This window comes from Balaenoptera acutorostrata, chromosome 9 (genome assembly GCF_949987535.1).
Source record: "Balaenoptera acutorostrata chromosome 9, mBalAcu1.1, whole genome shotgun sequence".
In the NCBI taxonomy this organism is placed as follows: Eukaryota; Metazoa; Chordata; class Mammalia; order Artiodactyla; family Balaenopteridae; genus Balaenoptera; species Balaenoptera acutorostrata.
The window spans coordinates 90,604,844-90,612,696 of record NC_080072.1 but is presented as its reverse complement, the minus strand read 5'-3'; positions in this window follow the sequence as shown (position 1 = coordinate 90,612,696).

Sequence of the window (7,853 nt, the reverse complement as noted above, 5' to 3'; positions counted from 1 at the left end):
ATACCTGGCCCATCCATCTACTTTCCCAATTCCAATTCCCCAGAAACAACCACTTTCAATACTTTTGACTATTTATTCTGGTGTTTACTTCCATATTTTTAAATAGCTTCTTTTTTTTTAACATCTTTATTGGAGTATAATTGCTTTACAATGGTGTGTTAGTTTCTGCTTTATAACAAAGTGAATCAGTTATACATAGACATATGTTCCCATATCTCTTCCCTCTTGCATCTCCCTCCCTCCCACCCTCCCTATCCCACCCTTCTAGGTGGTCACAAAGCACCAAGCTGATCTCCCTGTGCTATGCGGCTGCTTCCCACTAGCTATCTATTTTACGTTTGGTAAGATGGGAATAAAGACACAGACCTATTAGAGAATGGACTTGAGGATATGGGGAGGGGGAAGGGTAAGCTGTGACAAAGTGAGAGAGTGGCATGGACATAAATAGCTTCTTTACACTGCTCTTTTATGATTTTTTAAAATTTAAATGATATCTATTGATTCCTACTATGCGAGATGAGATTTTAACTCTCATAGCGACCTCCCTCGTCCTCTCACACACAAATATATAATCTTCATCTTTTCCTATTCTTCTAAATTATCTATATCACCCTTTTCAGTTTAATCAACATTTATTGTTTACATTTTATGTAAAAATAATGCAGAGTAGATCCATATAGTGTATTACAGTTTCATTTCCTATCTTCTATAATATTGTCCTCTGTGGAATTAATAATTTCCTCATTTAGTCCAATTGTTTCATTTGCTATACAACTGTCACAAATTCATTCCTCAACTCTGACAGAGCTGGATTCCAGCACAGCAGGAAATCCATCAGATTCACTTTTTTTGTTTTTGTTGTTCCTTGCAAACATCACTGCTGGATCTCTCTGACCTGCTCTGAACTGGACTCCAGAGGTCTGCCACACATCAGTTGTTCTAAGACTTCTGGGTCATCCTCAGAATTGCCTTCACCCCGTTCCTGTTATAAACCTTGTTTCTAAGACACCTTGCCTTCTTCTCTCTTGGATGATGTTCTATCTTTAGGGAAGCACATCTTTCAGGAGCTGCCTGAAAAGGGTGCTTGAGGCCAAAAATAAATTTTAAGAACTTTGGAGGTCCAAAAATATCTTCCTTCCACCTTGATGCTTCATTGTTAGTTCAGCTGGATATAGAATTCTGTTTTGTAACTTCATTGCCTCCAGCAATAGTTTTCTAGCATATTGTTATCAGGAACCTAATCTTCTGATTCCCAACCATTTGTATGTAACCTATTTTCCCCCTTCTCTGGAGACTTTTAGAATTCTCTTTTTATCTCTAGTGTTCTAAAATTTTTATGATGATATGCCTTGTTTGGTTTTAGTTTTTATTCTTTGTCACCCATTTTGCTGGCCAATCATTCGACCTTTTCTTTGAAATTTAATTCCTATAGTCTGGGAAATATTTTTAGAATAGGTCTTTAATAAGTTTTTTCTATATTTTGTCTGGTCTCTCTTTTTGGAATTTTTACTACTCATATCTTTTGGAACTCCTCAACTTATCCTTTAATTTTCTTGTCTTTTCTCACCACTTTAGGGAGATATATTTTGAAATATTTCCTTAATTTATTTTCCAAGTCTTCCACTGAATTTTTAATTTCTGCTATCACGTTTTAATATCTAAGGTCTTTCTTTTTAAAGCAGTCTATTCTTTTTCACAGATACATTTTCTTCTTTCATATTTCTGAGAATATTAAAAGGCTCACTTTTTTTCTGTTTGTTCAGTTCATTGTTAAGAGTCTTTCCTCAAATACTTGTTGATTTGTAGGTGTCTTATTAGAAATTAAATGCCTCAGTGTGGGACTTGTTGACTAGTGGGCTTCAGTGAAATATGATCCAGGGACACAATTGTATTTTTAAAGATTTGCAAAAAATAGTCTCTGTAGCACTTCACTCTTGGGCAAGTTATATTTGTCAAATAAAAATCTTCGTATGCTAATACATATATATGGAATCTAAAAAAAAAAAAAAGGTTCTGAAGAACATTGGGACAGGTCAGGAATAAAGATGCAGACATAGAGAATGGACTTGAGGACACAGGGAGGGGGAAGGGTAAGCTGGGACGAGGTGAGAGAGTAGCATGGACATATATATACTACCAAATGTAAAATAGATAGCTAGTGGGAAGCAGCATAGCACAGGGAGATCAGATGGATGCTTTGTGACCACCTAGAGAGGTGGGATAGGGAAGGTGGGAGGGAGATTCAAGAGGGAGGGGTTATGGGGATATAGGTATACGGATAGCTGATTCACTTTGTTATACAGCAGTAACTAACACACTATTGTAAAGCAATTATATTGCAATAAAGATGTTAAAAAAAAATATTCCAGTCCCATGGTTTAGGATTAGGGAGATGATTACAAGCTTCATTACTAGTACTTGAGAGGCTGAATGGGGCTGGATGTTGGAGGTCTCACTTCTAGAATGCAGATCTCCACCTAACATCCTGTTTTCAGTAAAGTTCCCCTTTCATACCCTCAACTGTGTGTAGCCTCTCCAATTTGGAGCTCGTGTGATTCATCCTCTCTAAACAGTAAACCTCAATCCATTGGCCAGAGTAGGGAGGGGAGTTGCTCTGAGGAGGAAAATATGGGGTCCTAACTGTTAATGTAAATAAAGGCTCCACAAATCCAACAGTTTTTATCCCTGCCCTGCACCTCCTATTTTCCAGGTAACCATGATCCCAAATTCCTGAGCCTCTCAAGTTCTGTAGATGAGTCAGTTTGCTTTTTACTGGATTTCTACACCACAGGCTTCTATTTCAGATTTTTTAAGTCAGTTAAGTCAGTTATTTCTGGTTCCTCCAAATTCCTGCTTCCAAATACTTTGAAATGAATTATCCGATGTAAATTCATGTTTTTATGGCCTTGTAAGTATATGCCTTTTTTTTTAATAAATTTATTTATTTTTGGCTGCGTTGGGTCTTTGTTGCTGCATGCGGGCTTTCTTTAGTTGCGTGGAGTGGGGACTACTCTTTGTTGCGGTGTGTGGGCTTCTCATTGCGGTGGCTTCTCTTGCTGTGGAGCACAGGCTCTCGGTGTGCAGGCTTCAGTAGTTGTGGCATGTGGGCTCAGTAGTTGTGGCACATGTGCTCTAGAGCACGGGCTCAGTAGTTGTGGCGCACGGGCTTAGTTACTCCGCGGCATGTGGGATCTTCCCGGACCAGGCCTCGAACCCACGTTCCCTGTATTAGCAGGTGGATTCTTAACCACTGTGCCACCAGGGAAGCCCAGTATATGCCTTTTTAAAACTCCCTTTTAATATCATTCTAGTGAGACAGGGAAAAAGCGGAGGTAAATACATGTGTTTATGCTATCATGTTTATCTGGAATAATCCCTTCCATTTTATAATATAATTCAATATTCTTTTTAATTTTCATGATTTTACTTTGAGATTTTGTAAGTATGAAGCAGTTTCTTGAGGAACTATATGCAGTTTCAAGCAGAGGCATTCTTAAACACCTGTCTTCTTAATTTTCAATACATAGTAGTTAAAAGCATAGAAAAGGGGGATTAACGGACCTGGAATAAAGTCATATCTCAGTCACTTACTGTTTGTGTCGTCTTAGGCAAGTTATTTGACTACTCTAGGTTTTAGCTTCGTTTTCTATAGAATGGTAGTTATAATGGTATCTATTTCATAGTAAGGGTTAAATGAGATAATTCATATGTGCCATTAACTTCAAAGGGTGCAGAGAGTATTCACTATTCACAGATGGTATTGCAGACCATGCTAGGAGTTCGGGTTTTTTTCCTGAGACCAACAAATTATTTTCCAGCAGAATGGTACAATGATCACATTTGTGTTTTTGAAAGATCCCTCTGGGTTGTGGCACAGAGAAAAGATGTACGGGGCAAGAGTGCAGGAAAAGTTTGGGGAATTGCTTTAGTATCTCATTCTCAAGCAAGAAACTGGAATCAAAGTAATAAAATCAGCAATGTAAAGAGGTGAATTACAGAGACATTGAAGAGGCAAATTTGGCAGAACTTGGTAACCCTTTACATATTAGGGGAAAAAGGAATCAAGGAGGTGTCTCAGTCTCAAGCTTGGGAAGCTGGATGCATGGTGAGGAAACAAGATGACAGGCAGGTTGAAAGAAAGCTTTCCACTTTAGAATCATGTTTGAGGGGCCTCAGAGATATTTAACTGACCATGTCAGTTAGGTAGATAGGGAGTTAGGCCTATAGATCAAAAGAAAGACCTAGAATAGGACACTCAAATTATATTCCAAAATCTATTCAAGTAATAAAGGAGCTGAAAGTCATGATACTCTTTGTGGAACACCATCAAATAGCAAAAAATAAGCCTACTCATAATAAGGAGTTTTAAGAAATTAAATAGATATGTGCTTACATTATATTAAACAAGTAGCATCAGACATAAAGACATACATGGGAGAAAAATGTATTAGTCCACCCATTAGCTTCTTTTTTTTCATGGAATCTGGGAAATTTCAACATTGTTTGACTCTACCAACCACGGCTTGAGTTCATAGAAGACCACTATGTTAAAAGTATTGTAATGCTAATATAGATGAACTTCCCTTTAATCAAAAAAAAGCTTCTTTCTAAAGAAAGCATGCCTATTTATGTTTCTAAATGGCTGAAGATAACATCTTACCTTCTGAGCACCTAAAAAAACATCCTTACTGGGTTTGCTTATCTCAGTGGTCTATATTTAGTAATTCTAAAAGCATCCAACCTAACTAATACCTCTTTTGAACTCTGGTTTCAAAATTTTTAAATGTCAAAGGGCCCAAACATACATTGTTCCAAAGAAGACATACAAATGGCCAATAAGTACATGAAAAGGTGCTCATCGTTAATTATTAGGGAAATGAAGATCAAAGCCACAGTGAAATATCACCTCACACCTGTCAGGATGGCTATTATCAGAAAGACAAGTGATAACAAATGCTGGCAAGGATGTGGAGAAAAGGGAACCCTTGTACAGTGTTGATAGGAATGTAAATTGGTACAGCTATTACAGAAAACAGTATGGCAGCTCCTCAAAAACTTAAAAATTGAACTACCATTTTGATCAGAAAGCCCAGGCTTGGGTATATATTGAAATCAGGATTTCAAAGACATATCTGCATACCCATGTTTATTGCAGCATTATTCACAATAGCTAAAATATAGAAACAACCTACATATCCTACAGCAGATGAATGTATAAATAAAATATGGTATATATTTACAATGGGATATTATTCAACCATAAAAAAGAAGGAAATCTTGCCATTTGCAACAACATGAATGAAACTAGAGGGCATTATGCTAAGTGAAATAAGTCAGACAGAAAAAAGACAAAATATGTGTAGTATCACTTATATGTGGAATCCAAAAAAAAAGCCAAGTTCATAGAAACAAAGAATAGAACGGCAGTTGTCAGGGGTTGAGAAAGGGGGAATTGGGGTGATGTAGGTCAAACCAATATACCAATGAGGAACCAATGTACAATATAATGACTATAGTTAATAATATGATATTTTATGCTTGAAAGTCACTGAGAGTAGCTTTGAAGCATTCTCACCACACAAAAAATAAAAAGTTAACTATGTGAGGTGGTAGATGTGTTAAGCACCTTGGTCTTGGTAATCATTCCACAATGAATATGTATATTAACTCATCACAGTGTACATTGTAAATATATAGTTACAGTGTCAATTATTCCTCACTAAAGTTTAAAAAAGATTATTTCAAAAAGAAAGAGCACTAAAAGGCTTTTTTTAGTGGCCCCTCATTCTTTTCATGCCACTTGTGAAAAGAGCCTCTATTAAGACTGTAATTGGAAGGCAACCTAACATCTTATGCACACTAATGGACATAAACTCTTGCCAGTCAAGAGTTTGCAATAAACTCTTGCAATTTATCAAAAGATAGTCAAAACAAAAATCAGCTAAGTTAGGTGTTAAACAAGCATGCAAGTAAACTGGGGAGCCTGGCTAGTCCCCTTCTCTGCCCTGTATTTAATAGAATTATACTGTCCTAGATGGCCCATGAGGCCTCAGGGTGCTTGGCTATGACCGTGCTTCCCTACTGGCCTGGACAAGAAGAGTCTCCTCTTACAACTCTTTGGAATTTGCAAAGCAACATGCTTACAACCACAGCAATTCTACTCTGTTAGTCTTAACTGATTGAGCCCAAGATCACAGGCTTATGCCAAGGGCAGCCTATTAGAGATGCTCTGTTACAGATGGCAAGCAACCAACTCAAAACTCAAGGCATGCCGTAAAAGGCCATGTCTCAAATGGAGCAAACTCAAATATGAGTAAGATTCTAATCAAGTTGCTAAAAAACTCACTTAGAACAAGGCATAAATATGGAGCAACTCCTGGGGTAAAATTTATTGATATTTCATTTCAATAGCCCAGGATATGAAAGACTCTGAACTCTTCCTTCTGATTCCAGCAACTAATACTTCTAATTGGAAAAGTCTGCTGCTCATATTACCTTATGAAATGCAAACCCACTGAGATGCCTGCTGGTACTTGCAAGTGAACTCACCCCTCTGTGCTCTTTCACTTTTAGGACAACATTGTGCAGTGAGAAAGCTCTGGCTTGGAGTCAGGGACCTCGGTAATCACCCACTCTCCCTGTGAACAAGGACAAAGACAAGTTGCATCTTCCCTGAACAAGTCTGTCTTCTCATTTATAAGAGGAAAGAATTGAACTGTATTATTTCTAAGTCTCTGTCTGTATCTATTTGATTAAAGAACAGTTTTAGATGTGCTCCGTCTGAAGAGTGCAGTGTACTAGGTGGTATATTGCCTCCCCACCAAAGATACCCACTTTCTAATCCCTGAAACCTGTGAATATATTACCTTACTTCGCAAAAGAGACTTTATGAAGGTGACTAAAGATCTTGAAATGGGGAGATGATCCTGGATTATCTGCGTGAGTCAATGTAATCAGAAGGATCCTTATAAAGAGGGAGGCAGGAGAAGAGTCAGAGAAGGAGAGAAATAAACAGAAGCAGAGTTTGGAGTGATATGTCCGTGAGCCAAGGGATGCTGGCAACCTCTAGAAGTTGGAAAAGACAAGGAACAATTTTCCCCTTGACCCTCCAGAAGGAGTGCAGCACTACTGATATCTTGATTTTAGCCTGATGAGACACATTTTGGATTTCTCACACCCAGAAATGTAAAATAATAAACTTATGTCATTTTAAGTCACTAAATTTGTAGTAATTCGCTGCAGGAAAAATAGGAAACTAATGCATGCTGTAATCTGGGGAAAAGATGGAAAATACTTTTTCCTGTACAGAAAGTAAGGATCTATAAAAAATGTGAGGCTCCAGAAAAGCAGTTTATGCTTTTTGGAGAGTGGCAGGAATATGCTTGTATTATATAAACTGGCATGGGGCAGAGGGAAAAAAAATAGGAGATATTTCATACTAACTGCAATGTTGTTTAACAACCATCCTGTTGTATTGCAATGAATTAAAATAATACTTTAAAAAATCTACAAGTGTACGCTTTCAAAGGTGACAGGTAATCAAGAAGTACTCTGCTTAAGTGTCACCCCTTGTACACATATAGCTGCTATATCAGTAAATGTATTATTATTCATTCTTTTTAAAATTCATTTATTCCACAAATATCTATTCAGTACCACTATGTACATTATGCTAGGTACAAAGAAATACAATGATAGAATAATTATGATAATAATATTAATGATATCTTCATGGTTCTTACAAACTAGTAGGGGAGGAACTATTCTAAGTGTTAGGAGAAGGAAAGGGAAAGAAAACGGTTTCATGGTTTTACAGAACTCTTTATGAGAGAAACAAGAGAAAGAGAGAGATA